General features: G+C 35.0%; 1 long non-coding RNA gene across 1 annotated transcript; it reads right to left on the minus strand.

Moving 5' to 3' along the window:
* Positions 1–15,298: 15,298 nt before the first annotated feature.
* Positions 15,299–16,015, minus strand: LOC110921361. Its single transcript, XR_002582373.2, has 2 exons — positions 15,704–16,015; positions 15,299–15,602 (listed from the first exon to the last, which is right to left on the minus strand). It is a non-coding gene; the product is annotated as an uncharacterized LOC110921361 (long non-coding RNA).
* Positions 16,016–16,313: the final 298 nt, after the last annotated feature.

A 16,313-nucleotide genomic window follows, 5' to 3' on the forward strand; every position in this document is an offset into this window, starting at 1 on the left:
TAAACTCGTAAGTACTCTTTTAGGACGATAACAATGTTTTGGCTAACGTTATAATGAATATTCTTATCTTGTCGGTAAGAACTTATATTTTTAAAAGTAGAGTGTTACAATGTATGTCTTTTATGATTTCCAATCTTTGGCTACTTTTTAATTGGGTATGTATTAATGACTTTAATAATTAGTTTTTTTATATTGAAGGCGAATTTATTCAATTACTCTTCATATGTTCGTTTACTCAGCATGTTCATGTCTTTACGGTCTATATAAAGCATGTAAGGCCCTATAATGGTGTAGGTTTACGCCTATCTTTATCAAACACAAATATAGGCTATTGGGCTTAGCCTTGTAGTGGGTTAGATAGTAATAGAATAAGCCATGTGGGCTATTTAAGTGATTTGGGATTGTTTAGTTAGTAATATTATGCATGTGGGCCTGGCCAGTCTGTAACTAGGTCACCTTATGTAACTATAAATAGGGTGAACCTAGTTCATTATTAGGTTAGACATTTTTGAGAGCTTCTTCAGCATTTTCGACTTCTTTGTGTGTGTACCAGACGGTTCTCTAGAAACCGTGTGCACTTTAGTTATTCAATCATTCAAGTTCTTGTTCTTATCACTTTCATCAGTATTCCGCGCTCCTGATTGTGATTTTGATATCCGATTGTGTAGTATTCCTGGACTTACAATTGATATCAGAGCCTAAGTAGTCTCACGTAGGCTCGGTTCTTTGGATATCATTCGAAGAACAAGAAATTTTTTTTTCAGATTCGAAGAACACGAAGAAATTTTTGAAGACATCAAGAACAGTCAAAAATCTCGAACTTTGATATGTTTTGGGAAATAATAAAAGTGTTTGCATGTTATTCGGAGTTTATTGATAGAAATAAATCAAAGAGATTGATTTTCTAAATTTATCCTTGATTTACGAGATTTCAGTTGGTGCTTCTTCCAAATATAGACATCTTGTGCGATTGGAAAGTCAAAGTGTGGGATTTGAATTAAGAAACAATCTTGTGCGATCTGTCTTGTAGTGTGCAACAGTCATCATCATTTTTTTCAATTCATATTCAACTTGTGCGACTGAATTTCAATCTTGTGCGACTGAATTTCCGTCTTGTGCGACTACGGAATTATTGTGCGATCCTATTTGTGCGATCAGAAACCTCAACTTGTGCGATCCAACCACGTTCATCATCAACAGAAAACTTAAACTTCATCAAGACATCATCATCTTCAACCGTTAAATTCGTCACTGTACTTCGTTGAGTTGAAACAAAATTCCGGTTACCTTCATCCTCACCATCGTTCCACCTACAACACCTATCATTACTCCGGTCACTCATCACCACCGAACCGCACACCGGAACCGTACATCGACCCCGCACATTCCGTCGTCCACCGAAGTGTATAACCATCTCCGTTCACCGTATCATTCATCATCAACCTCCAATCGTTCTCGGCGACGTTCGACTGTCATCATTCATCTCTGGCAACCCTGTATTCACAATTAAATCTCATTCACGATTCGAACATCATTCATCGTCACAATCATCATACTGTTCCAACAAAGGTTAGAAGTTTAGTGTATTGTTCATCATCATCAATGTTCAATCATCATCAACGTTCAATATCACCTTCGTTCACCCCCATGAGTCATCGTCATCTCTGCCATCATCATCCGTCCATCAGTCGCCGGTCATTGATTGTTACCTCCGTTACCATCGCACACTTCGTCATCATTTCCGACGAACAGCAAAGTTTTTAATCGAGTTCATGTGACGGCTGACATAAAATTGTGTAGGGTTTTGGTTCGGTTTAATCGGAGAAGACAGTTACTGAATTTAATGTTTTGATTTTATTATAATAATAATCATTAACTAATCATTACCTCATTATTAGGTTTTCTTTTATATAAATAATATTATATTTTATTAAAATTAAAAAAGGAGGTTTATTAATTAAAATAAATTAAAAAAGGGGGTTTTGGTTTTTGTTTGGTAATAAGTTTTGACAGGTTTGGAGGCGCGGTAAAGGAAACGGATTCGTGCGTGTTACAAAGGGCTTGAGTTAGCGAGTACACGAGTTCTTGATTTGGCTTATGTTTTGAAGAAATAGTGGGGATCACATTTTCGGGGGATCACATTTTTGGGGGATCACATATTCGGGGGATCATACTTCCGGGGAATCACAGTTCAAAATCTAAAAATGTCTTCTAAGAGAGAGGTGCTTGAGCAGGAACTTCAAGGATTCAGATACTCATATGGTGAAACTATAGAAGCACTTACAGGCCGGTTTGCTGAACTACTCTCTGAGATTGAAAAGGCAGAGATGGTGGTGTCTACTCACATGTGCAACAGAAAGCTACTGGATGCTATAAAAGGGATTCCAGATCAGGCAAACTGTAGTTGGTTTAGAAATGTTAATTAGATAATTGTGACTACCGACTGCTATTGTTACAAAATGAAGCCGAATGAGCTGATCTCACTCATCAAATCATATGACAACGCTGACAAGCAGTCCACTCAAGGTATTCAAATTCACGACTTCACTCCCACAATCCAAGAGGTATATGTAGATGATGTTTGTTGTACTGTAAAATGTAGAGAGAAAGTAAAAGGTTTTAAAGAACAGGCTTAATCGCTTTCTATGCAACTTCAATGTACCAAATCCAGTAGCTACGAAGTTAAAAAGAAACTAGATGGGTATAAGGAAGTGGTAGAGGCTCAAAAACGTGACGTTCGACAGTTGCATAGTGATCTAAGCGAAGTAAAATGTCGATATCTCCACTTCAAGGAGCTATCTGAAAAATTAACTGTTGAATTAAACAACTTAAAATCGACTTTCGAAAATACTGAATTTAATTTCAAAAAATTTGATGTTTCAAGCGAAAAGGTCGAGAAAATGATAAATCAACAGTTAAAGTATAGCAAAAAGGAAATGAGGAATAAGGGGTTGGGTTTTGTGGCGATACCCCCACCATACAACCATAACTATTCCTCAATTCCCATGACTGATGAGGAGATAGCCGATTTGCCTGAAATGGAATATGGGAAGCCTGGGGATAGGAAGGTTGAGCCTGTTAATCAAAAGAAAGTTAGAATCACAAGGCCTGATAAAACCGAAATTATTCTAGAAAAAAACAGGCATTTAATAAAACTTTTGTGAAACCTTCTGAAGTTTCAAAGCAAACCGAGACTCTAAACTTTGAGAATAATGTGAACATTGACAAACATTTTCAAGTATTAGATAATACTGTGTCAAGTTTTTCTCAAAATTCATCTGAAGTGCAACCTCAAACAAAAGAGCCTGAATTAACAGAGCCTAGAGTTAATGTAGAAAACATCGAGTTTGCCATGATAAGAGGTTTGACTGAGTTTGTGAAAGAATTTAATAAGAGCAAACAAACTGAAGCTGCTTCGTCATTTGACACATCTTGTGATACTTCTGAAACATCCACTTCTGAGAAATCAGAAATGGGAGAATCACCTAGTGTCAACAATACTTCACCTGAGGAAGCAGAGGCATCTCAAACTGAATCCATAACTTCATCTGATTCAACTAGTGACTCCCATGAAAAGACTGACTGTGATAATTCAGAGTCAGTTGCTTCAGTGGAATCAACAAATGAATCATCTGAAATTGTTGATTCAAATTCGATTAAAGAAGAATAAAAAACAACATCAGGAGCATCTGTTGAGTTAGATGGTAATGAAACCACAGGAGCCCCTGCTGACTGTTCAAAGGAAAATAATTCTGATTCTTCTGAACCAATTGTGTCACAAGAAGCTGAGAGCAATTCTGCAGCATTAAGTGACACTGTTTGTGAGAAAATTAATGATACTAACCATGTTGCTTCAAATGCAGACCAAGTAATAATAGAGGATTGGGTTGAGGAGGATGACGTTGTTTGTCAAAAAGCTGACGATGTTTGTCCAAAAACATCAAATTTGTCTGCTTATGCTTCTTCTTATGTCAGAAAGGTTGTTTCTGAGCCAACTTTGAGAGGCCCTATAAATAAATATGTGCCTCCAAAGCCAACAGTTAGAAATGAAAATGTTAAATCCAATGAATGTGCTAACTGTTGTAAATAGGGACATAAGAAGCAGGGGAGAAAGTCTGAAAAGTTTGCAAACAAATCATCCAACAAATCGTATAACTCATACTCAGCAGCCGTTGGATGGAATGGATCGGGATATGCTCCTTACGTAAAGAAGCAGACCTGCTACAACTGCGGCATACCCTGTCACATTGCAAGAAATTGCACACATCGTCCCTATGTGCCATATTATACACAGCATCAGAAGGTTACACCTAGGGATAGATCTTATTCTAAGCCAATGAAGGTTGAAAAACCTAAGGCAATGATGAATAAGCATCCCCAAGTTAAACCATCTGATGGGGACTGGAATGCTGCCAAAGCTAAAAGAAAACAAGCTTTGAAACCTAAACAAGTTCTAAAAAATAAAAAGGTTGAAAAGCAGACTGTTTTGCCCAAGGCACCTAAGAAATTAGAGAAGCCTAAACGAGTTTGGAAGGCAAAACATAAAGCAGCAACGTCACCAGTCCTTGAATCAAAAGGGGGCATGTGTTTTCGAGAAGTGTCGTACATTGATGCTTCAGGAATACCCAGGACCACGATGGCCTGGGTACCAGTGTCTTACTAATCTCATTACTTTTCAGGGACAACCAAGGAGGAGCCGTTGACAATCCTTGGATGTTGATAGCGGTTGTTCCAGAGACATAACGGGTAACATTTCACTGTTGCAAAATGTACATTTCTTTACAGTTGATATGTTTTGTTTCAAGGAGATAAAAGAGAAGTACGACTAGATCAGCGAAAAGGTACAAAATTTGAATTTCGTATTCTAATTTCAATATTGATTAGTTTTAAATCTTGTGATGGAACGGTTAGGCAAAAACAACAAAAATATTTTCATTTTCTTTTGTGTTTCGCGTTGTACATATGTTTTCGTTTGTCAGGTAAATTTGTGCGTAAGATTTACGCACAAATTTAGGGGGATATCTAGAGATCATATCTGTAAATAGAGAAAATAAATATATATATATACAAAAACATTCGAAAAACAGAAAAATCGAAAATATTTTGTTGCATAAATGGGAAATGAAATAATTTCACTATGTGGATTAAGGCTGACTTATGTAAGACCAATATTGAAATGGTCTGACTCCAGAGTGATGTGCTGGTAGGCTTTATCCTGATGGCTAGACTCTTTGACTGGTACTGCTTAGAACACTAATTTTATTCTATGACCTCAGGAAAGATCGGTCACTTGGAATTAGGACATGTCTATTTGAATGCGTGTGTGACGTCCCGATACACACAATTTCGTTCTAGTTCTGAAATCTTTTCTGTCTAACTCGTGTATCTCCTCTGTTTTGCGTGAGCAAAGACCTGGAGGTGCTAGGCAATGTCAGCTTCTGTTGCATCCAGATACATGCTGACCTAGCTGTACGTTGTCGCGCTATAGATCAAATACACCCGAAAGAGGCCCTCTAGTGCCCAAAAGAAACCCAAAAATAAAAACCTACATCAAACTGAGAAAATCTCATTTGATCTGTATATTATATCCATCTCTGCTGCTGATCTATTCTTTTCTCTTCTCAATCCAGTCCCAATCAAGATTTCAGAATTCTAGAATGGGCTTGTGAAATATGTGGTGGGAAACTGCATGTATGATAGTGTGTTTCGATTAAAAATTCCGGGATTTGATTGTGATTTAATTGAGGGTTCATATAAATTAAATTGAAAAACATGATAAATCAGTTGCATACCAATACTTGAAAAAGGCCTAGGGAGATAAGTTTAAGTGGACAAACATACTGGCAATCGCTCGGATCACGCAAAGTAAATTAGTGTTGATAAGTGTAGTCTGGCTTGAAACACTGTGATTTGATCCCATTGCAATTGTAATTGTATATTAGTTTCATATATTTATTTGTGTTTTGGTTTGTAATGTTAGTTTCTACAATATCAAAAAAATCCAAAAATAGAGTGTTTATTTGTGTTATTAAAAATTTAACCGTTCTTGAAGATTTGACTGATCATCATAAATTGAATGAAATTTTAATTGTGAAATCCAGGTACAAATACTTGGATATACCAAGTGTTCATGTGGTACTTTCCTCTGTTGCACATAAATGTTTGCTTATGAGTTTCTGAGCATGTGCAGAAATTAATTCAAATCAAGAAACAGGGGTTGTTGAAGATTGAGATTCTGTTGCCTGCTGATAAAGCATGAAGCATCACAACAACAAGATGTGCCTGAGTCAAAAGAACCAGATACTAGTCATCATCTGATAGTGACAGTACATTTGAAGAGGTACCTGTGAACTTGCTCGAAATAGAAGACATTGACAAAGAAAAGAGTTGCTGAGAATCCTCCGCTTGCATCCTTTTCAACAAGATTTTCAAGCAAAGCTGATCGTGATAAGAAGAACCAAGAGCCCAAGTTTGAAGATGAAAAGATGAAGTATCTTCCCACATGATGAAGACTGCAGTTTGATAAAGACAACATAAACCTAGGGGGATATTGTAAGGCCCTATAATGGTGTAGGTTTACGCCTATCTTTATCAAACACAAATATAGGCTATTGGGCTTAGCCTTGTAGTGGGTTAGATAGTAATAGAATAAGCCATGTGGGCTATTTAAGTGATTTGGGCTTGTTTAGTTAGTAATATTGTGCATGTGGGCCTGGCCCAGTCTGTAACTAGGTCACCTTATGTAACTATAAATAGGGTGAACCTAGTTCATTATTAGGTTAGACATTTTTGAGAGCTTCTTCAGCATTTTCGATTTCTTTGTGTGTGTACCAGACGGTTCTCTAGAAACCGTGTGCACTTTAGTAATTCAATCATTCAAGTTCTTGTTCTTATCACTTTCATCAGTATTCCGCGCTCGTGATTGTGATTTTGATATCCGATTGTGTAGTGTTCCTGGACTTACAAAGCATGCTAATTAACCCGAAAGGGAGATTAGAAGGGTGAATCCCTTCTATGTCTCGTTCAATGTATAGATCCTACGAGAACCTGGTTCAAGCCTAGTAACACCTCACAAGTCGGAGCGGGCATTACCCACCACGGGAGAGGTGCAAAAAGCTTGAATCCCTTATTCTTAAACTACTATTAAAGCTTTAAACCAACCTCGCGAGAACTGTATGCATACTGACTCAGACCAACGGATTGAGGGTGATCGCCGCCTTTTGCGAGGGGTCCACCACATTTTGTATTAATAACTTACTTTATTATCTTTCAATATTCCGACCAAGTGGGATTGTATCCTTGCTAACTCAAACAACTAGGTTGAGGGTAACGTCCCGTCCAAAAGAGGGGCTTACTACTATAAAGAAGATAATCTCTTAAAATGCCCAAAGTGCGGAAATCATCAAAAGGGTACATGAAAGATAAGTTGGATCCAAGTGATTTTTTCTTGTCTATCATTTTTATTTTATTTTTTTCTGTTTTTATCTTTTAATTAGTTTTAAAATATTTTCTCAAAAGTTGGTTCGATTAGACGTTAACGATAAGTCGGTACTAAAAGCTCTTGTGTTGTTGGACGACCTCGGTATCTTGCCATCACTATACTACGTCCGCGATGGGTATACTTGCCCTAGCGTGTGTGTAAAGTGATAGTAGAATATCGTGTTTTATAAATTTAAAACTTGAAATCGATGAGTAAAAAGAGCTAAAAATATAACTAAAAATATATACTCACCCACGCACGTCACTTTCGAAGTAAGAGATCTTCTTTTGCTTCCGAAAGAATTGAAGATGAGAAATCAGGAGACGAGGACAATGCACGAGATTATCCTAACTACACTTTGGAGTATTTGGATTGCTAGAAACGAGTCGATTTTTCAAAGGAAGACCAGTAAAGTTGTGGATGTCGTGACAAAGATAAAAGCGTCTTCATTCTTTTGGATTAAAAATAGATTTAGATTCAAATGTATAGATTGGAAGAGTTGGTGTGATTTTCCTTTTATTATGATGTAACTTCTGGTTTTTCTCAGGGTCCTTACTTTGAGGACTCACAAAAGGTTTTGCTTGGTGTGAATGAAAGTTATTTAAAAAAAATTGCAATTCTTTTAGGAATTATATAGTAGTTCATTCTAATTGGCTCATTTAGAACAATCACATATTTACTTTTTTTTTCTGGTTACCTTTTAAAGTGAATTGTTATAATGGAGTCCATATTTTTTAGATTATCTTTCTATAGTTATTTTTTAATATAGTTGTTACAATATATTTTATTTTTATAATTCTTTTTTAGATGATTTCATAAGATAGGATGTTCTATAAATTCTAAGTATTGCATTGCGATGTGTTTTTTCATCTAAATTTAGACATAAAGTTTATTTAAAACTGAAATGTACACATTAATATAAAATGGTATTGTTTACCCTGTCGTTATTTAAGCAATACAATATGACTTTTTATAAATCGTTTACCCTTTTCGTTATTTGAGTAATATAATACGACATTTGATATAATATCAAATATACCATTGCGGCGTGTTTATTTTGTTCTACGATTCGATAAACTTTTTATTCGAACGAACATTGATATTGGTGTTGTATTTGGTTTTATGGTTTTCTCCACACAATTATACAAAATTCGTTTAGTTTTTTTATATGCAATTACATAGTTTACCTTTTTTTTGTTATTTGAGTAACATAATATAAAACTTTAAATACATTATTTACAACTGGGATGCACACATTAATATAAAGTGATGTCCTTTACCCTTTTCGTTAGGAGTGAGCAGAAAACTAAAATAACCAAACCGTAACCGAAATAACCGAGAAAACCGAACCAAAACAAAAACCGATGACCCTGTTTTCGAATGTTCAGTAACTGAAAATTTCGGTTTGTTTTTCGGATAACCATTTCAATAACCGAACCGACAAGTTACAATAGTAGCATAGTCCATGTATTTTTATGTTTAAATTTAAATGGCTTAAGTGTCTAACCCGTAATAATAGAAATTATTAATTTTATTCTTGAATGTTAAGTATTTAATATAAAAATTAAATGATATTCAAAGTATTATAAAAGAACATATTTTAATAAAAACTTTAAAAAAACATAAAAATAGATTAAAAGATTAGGTTTATGTGAACAATATCAATTAAAAATGTTAAATATACTCTGAACATTGCACTATAGAGTGGCAAAATGGATACATAAGGCGGGATGGGTAGTAGGGTCAAATGGGTTTGTTACGGATTATTTTGGGCATATCTCTTTTGGTTGCTATTTTGAGTGCGAATATTGTACTGATACTTTAACGAAGTGAGCTGATATCGACCAAAAGCCCTCCGTTGAACGCTGGGAATCTCACTAGTTATATATATGTGTGACATGTTATGCTATTTTTTTTTCTAGTTGATTATATATATTACCAGATGCATATTTTTATATTGAATGAGTATGATTATATATTTATACCGGAAAGGGTTCATTGGAGAACACTTAAAAAGTGCGAAACTAAGGAACATTCTTAAAAATTAAATTTAACATGTTAAAAATCAAGTTTTTAAAAAAAATTTCGATGTTTTTCTTATAAATACAGGTAGAATCATTTTTTATAAAAAATCTAAAACTAAAAAATGTTTAGAAAACAGTTAAAAAAGGCTATTATTTTTACAAAAATAATTTTTTTTATTAGAATAATTTCTACCCATTATCACGACTCACTAGCAAACAAATTTGTTTACCGACCTACTTGTGTGCAATTTCGGATATCTGATTATTCAAGATGGTAAAGTCAAAAAGGTTAGCTTAAAGAAAACGTAATGTGCCGTCCGTGTGTATATTTTTCAAACAACTGTTCCGATCAACCTAGCGAAAAAACTATACTAATCCCAAGCCCTGAGTGATTAATAGGATCGATTCCATGTTTATTGGACTACTGATCTAGTTACGTTGAAAGAGCCCAATAACGGGTATTTGCTAAATGTCATGTGTATTAACATCAACGAAACCGATAAATATATTTCATTATAACTTACTAGAAACCCACACGCTCGTAAAGAAGATTAAACAGTCATACATCGACAGATACGAAAGGTCGAAAACATAGATATTTTTATTCATAGTAACATAACTTCACTTCACTCATGTCTTGTAACACATGATCCTGTGTAACTCAGCACTTGGGGACAGCAACCCTGCAAATCCTTGCAACTTTCTTGGCATTAGGGGAAGTAACATAGTTTCGGAGACTCGGGTTCTTGATGTACTTGCAAAGGCATGGTTTCTGTTGTTGTAACTTTGTGCAGCATAGTCTCGATGGTGATGACGAGGAAGAGATGGCGGATGCACATGGTGCTAGTTGGGTCGGGGCACATGTCACCGCCATCGAGACGTGTGACTGGGCTAACACTAGAAGGACTAGTGTTGCTGCATATAATGCAATGTGTTTCATGCTTCTTCACTCTTCAAGTAAGTTTGGTTTCTTTTGGAGAGAAATAAAGATAGAATGGTTTGGATGTGTTTCATGCTTTAAATACTTGCCACTATTTATAGAGAAGTTATGTACACTTTATTGGACACCATGCGTACCGAAAAAAGGTGAAGGTATCACTTTTTTACAAGGCCGGCTTTAGCATAAGCTAAATCAAGCAAGGGCTTTAGGCCCCAGAATTTCAAGGGCCACCAATTTTAAGAGGCTATCATTGTCCGTTTTCGTAACTAATATTCTTTGATTTTGTAGTATATGTTCCTAGGAAGAGTGAAGAAAAAAAATAATAGAGATAGGTTAATTTTGTGAGCTCCCCCTCTTTTTTCAAAGCTTTTCATGAAGAAGATAAACCAGACTAGGTGGATTTTCATGAAGAAGATGAACAGACTAGGTGGATAGGGTAGTGATGTGATTATATGTCATTTACCTTTTTACCCCTAGAAGTAATCACATAATTAGTTAATTGCCGAATTTACCCCTCTGTTTTTGTAGAAGTATTTATTAGTGAGTTTTTTTTTTTTTTTTTTTTTTAAAGGAAAACTTCATTATTTATTAGTGAGTTAGTGATATTTTTTTCTTTTGTTTTTTATAGTTTATTTAGCAGTTTATATAGATTTCAATATTTTGCTCCAATTTATTTAGTTTTATATATATATATATATATATATATATAGCGTGAGGTTCTTGTAAAAAGGACATTTTTCGTGAGAAGTGTGAGAAGATATAGACATTGACATGTAGGCATCATGTTTTAAACTTAGGCATGATGTTTTGGGTTGTTTTGGCAAGAAAAACACCAAACATGACAATTTAAAACACAATGCAACGTATTATGGGCATGGAATTTAAAACACACTACTTAACGTTCTTGGCATGGTGTTTTAAGTTTTAAGCCTAGAATTAATTGCAGTGTGTCTTAAATTGTTATGTTTGGTGTTTTTCTTGCCAAAACAACCGAAAACATTATGCCCAAGTCTAACATATGATGTCTACATATGAATTTTTATGTCTTCTCACACTTCTCACGAAAAATGTCTTTTTTATAGGATCCTAAGACTCTCTCTCTCTCTCTCTCTATATATATATATATATATATATATATATATATATATATATTAAACAACTTGTATTTAATGTGATATATATTTTGGTCTTGAACTATATATTTATGTGTATGTATATTAACATAAGTAGAGTGGAAGAAATAGTATGCCTTAAATTATTGAACTTAGAAATAAACGATTAGTCCTGAGATAGGAATGATATGTTAAATAAAAAATAGAAAATAATATATATTTTTTTGTATTGATATGTTATTTTAAGAAGTGCTATTGTCAAAACAAAACGAAAAATTGATACGCTCCAAAAAAAACTTATAGTAAAAAAGGTCTCCACTTCATTGTTCGCTTTAGGCCACAAGAATCGTTGAGCCGGCCCTGCTTTTTTATAAAATATTACCATATCAAAATGGGCCGGATAAAAAAGCTAGTAATCTTTTATAGTTGACCTTTTTTCTATAAAGTAATTTTTTAAAAACAAGTTAAACGCCTATTTAACACGTCCTTCCATCTAAGATATTATGTGCCTTGTTCAAGCTCGAAATAACGTGCTCTTAGGCCTTAAAGAAATTGGGTATTGGGCTCACTAAAGGTCTAAAACTAATGCCAATGGGCTAATAACTAATCTAAATCATAAAATTAGTTTTGTGAGTCTATGCTAGTGTTTGTATGGGTATACAATATTTATTTTTACATATACATATCATAGTTTTTTAAAAAATTACGTGCCATTCAAAATATCGGGCCCTGGCCGGTGGTCCTCCTTGCCCACCTTCAGGGCCGGCTATGGGGTGAAGGCTCGGCTCGGGATTCATCTCGGGTTCGAATCCAACGGGGGGCGAGGGTTTACCCATTCCACGGGGTTCCCGCGCATCAGGGGTGTGCTACGCTTTCTAGCGGTGGTCGAGTAGTCGGCCTTTGGACATAGCTCCGAAATGGTGGTTTACACGTGGAAAGCAGTTAGTCGTTAAAAAAACGCCTATTTAACACACCATCGCGTCGACTTTTGTCACGTCTAATCGACATGCCCGAAAGCTAAATTTTCTGAGATTTGTTAAAATATATTTTATACCAAACTTAATTTATTTATGAGAAATATACCCGTGTTTCACAAATAATGACCATGTTCGTTACTCTTAAAACTAAAGTAAGTGTCTAAACCAACTTAACTTTAATTCTAGAGTAAGATGTAATGTTTGGAGGGGTGTTTCTTGATTTTTTCTAAAAATAACCATCAAAGGGTTTGTAATATAACGGTGTCAAGGGTTCAAATTCCGTGATAAACACATGTATAAATTTATTAGTAGAATTAGAGGAGTTTTTGAGTTAGCTTTTAAAAAGTCTATTTAGAATAACAATTTTGTTAAAAAAAGCTCTAGATCAATACCATCTTGGATTGTACTTATTTGTATTTAGATCTATATCTTATTTGAACATCGTAATATAATACAGAAAAATATGATGTATTTTTATTAAGTAATTTATAGAGTACAACAACATCCATATCGAATAAAAACTAACTCATAACAAAGCTCCTAATAGAGTCTTAGGAGAGTGGAATGTAGACAAATCATAAATCTATCTTAGTAGATTGAGAGGTTGCTTCAAGTGAGATCCCCGACTCTAAAATCACATCCGTCAATGAAAAGTATATTAGGAATAAAGGGTACTTCTCAAGAAATATAAACCGTGGAAACAAAAAATACTAAACATATAGGGGTCAAGTTATTCTACAAAGGCTTCTAACTGTAAGAAGTGTAAGAAGAATTTATAGAGTGACAAGTGTCCAATAACCTAAAATTAAACTCACTACATCACCACCCAAAACCTAAACACCCACCCCCACCCTACCCCACCCCACCCCACCACCACCCAAAAACCTAACCCAACCCCCCCCCCCCCCCAAAAAAAAAAAAAAAAAAAAAAACTAACCCCCACAAAAAAAAACTCCATATCGATATGTCGTGCCTTTGAACTGGCAAGCATTTTAGCTTGTTCACTTGTATTTTTGTTGATACATTGTGGAATGAAATTTACCAGGGTAACCTTTACCAAAAAAAAAAAAAATTGTCACTCTCCTAGAGCAAAGTTATATGTTTGTCATCCTCTTACCACTCCTTAACCTTGATTAACAAATTTATACCATCCTTTACAACTCCTTAACCTCAAATTAAACAAATCAATACCATCCTCTATATCTTCTTAACCTTAATTAAAAAAAATTGTATCATCCTCCACAACTCCAATCAAATGAAGTAAATTAGTGCAAATGATTCCAACCCAGCTGGTTGATGCATTGGAAATCAGTGGCGGAGCTTGACCAAAAGTTTCGAGGGGGCGTAAACTAGTGGGACCCAAAAAAAATTTCCTATCGTTATGTTATGGGTCGGGTCGGGTCAGCTATTCGATTCAGGTCAGGTCAAATAATAATAGTTTCAAATAAAACTAAAAAAATCATTCATTCAAAGGACCTGTTTTTACACATAGAAAAACTAAACATTGTATAACAAACAAAAGACCTATATATATAATGATACGAGATAAATGGAACCTCGACGAAAAATTACAACTCAGCCCGGCGACCTTTAAGATTTTTGAATTCATTAAATATGTTTCCCGAATCAAACTTATCAGCAATTTCTTTTTCTATGTAAATAATGAAGCTATTTGTAAGATATTAATTTTATTGTGTGGTCGGTAATCAAGGGTTAAACAAATAAAATAAGAGTTAAAATATATTTACCAAACTATCCATTATTTAGGAAAAATAATTGGGGGGCGATCCTATATAATTTTTAAAATTTTCGGACGAAAAATCGGACCATATACACTTCTAACCGAAACATTGGGGTGGGCGGGTGCACCCCCGGGCACCCATTATCCTTCGCCACTGTTGGAAATGATGGGGAAGGACTCAGAATTGACTCTTGATCCCACCTGAGTTTTCTACTATAGTACATTTACTCCAGAGGGTCGGCTCTTGTGGAGGGTGCAACTCCTGCCATGTGGCAGGAGGCTGGAAATTTTCTCGGGAAAGCGTAACGCCCCTCCCGACCAGGTGTGGACCCAGTTAAGACAACATAGTCCTGGTAATGAGTGGTGGCGGACCTGCGTCTTGCGGGTGTGAATTAGCCGTCTGTTGTAAAGTTCACCTGTGAAAAAAAATAAGTAAATTAGTAAAATAATGATATCTGTTTATTAATCGTCTGAAGTCTAGAAAGAAATTCTTTACGAAATGAAAAATAAAAGAGTTATATGATTAAATGTTTCACTCATAAGTCATAAATAAAGGGCGGCATGATATTGTGAGGACACGATGCATTCCACTTTATGCTCACGCTCGTTTTTTGTAAGTTGGGTTGGTGAGTTGAGTTTGTTTTCTTTACTTATTGCTCATAATGATTAAAACACTATCGAATATTCTAATTAATACTTAAAATAAAAGTTTATCAAGTTTAAACTTTAAAATTCTTAGAATTTCTGGCTTGATCGTTTGTTACATTTTTTTTCATCTTGTGGATTTTTTTTTATGTATATCTATATATCTAGAGTAAATTGCAAGTTTTGTCCTTTATGTTTGTACCAAATTGCAGGCGCTGTCCTTTGTCTTTAAATTTGACGAGTTTTGTCCTTAACATTTCAACTTGCATGTTATGTCCTTTAGCCCTAACTCAGTCAGATTTTTTTGTTAAATATGGTCATGTGACTTGCACATGAGGGTATATTTGTCATTTTATCTTTCAGGGACTAATTATGTAAATTAATTAAATACCTCCCATTTTATTAAAAATTACTTTAATAACAACAGATTTACAAAAATGTAAAAAAAAGCCTATTTCTCTTTTCCGGCAAACATGTCATCTCCGGCGAACACGTGAACTCCGGCGGTTAATCTTCTTAATCTTTTCTCTTTTCCGGCCAATTTCTACTGAATCATTTTTTTTCTCCTTTCCAGTAACTATTCCAGCAACAAGTCATCTTAACAAGCAATGAATAACTTACAACACCTTCAATCATTCAAATCATTCAGATCACAGGAACAAATCATTCAAATTACCACCCACCTTAACAAGCAATGAATAATTTACAATACCTCCAATCAAAAGGAATAAAATACAGAACTTTCTTATTTAATATGCAAAACTAGACCAATAAAAATCAATACCTCTGATGTTCAACATCACCAGGACGAGATTGGTTGTCGTAAATGCGAGCACCTTCAGAATCGACCCCATTTTTACCGATCTTGAACCAACAACTGGTTCTTGAACCACAACTAGGCCCGATTCTTAAAGGGGCTAGGGTTCCGATCTGTACATCTCGAAACCAGATCTGCTTCTCCTTTGAAAATTTGACGGCGGTTCAAGATGTAAAGCGGCAGAGGGGACGGGGTTGGCGTGGTTTTCTTGGACGTCGGAGGTGGACGGTGGTGGCCGGAAATCTGAGAAGGAAAAAAGTAGGGAGAGTGGTTGTGTGTGTTTTGTAGAGATGATTTTGTCTTTTAACTATTTATATTATATATAAATAGGTATAAATGAAAATGGTATGGGAAAGGACTAAATTACCCTTATGTGCCTCTAACTTAATGAAAAAAATTAACTGAGTTAGGAATAAAGGACATAACATGCAGGATTTTGAAACATTAAGGACAAAACTCATCAAATTTAAAGACAAAGGACACCGCCTGCAATTTGATACAAACATAAAGGACAAAACTTGTAATTTACTCATATATCTATCTATACTTTCTATAAAAGCAGAAATCTGAATGACAT

This window comes from Helianthus annuus, chromosome 17 (genome assembly GCF_002127325.2).
Source record: "Helianthus annuus cultivar XRQ/B chromosome 17, HanXRQr2.0-SUNRISE, whole genome shotgun sequence".
NCBI lineage: Eukaryota > Viridiplantae > Streptophyta > Magnoliopsida > Asterales > Asteraceae > Helianthus > Helianthus annuus.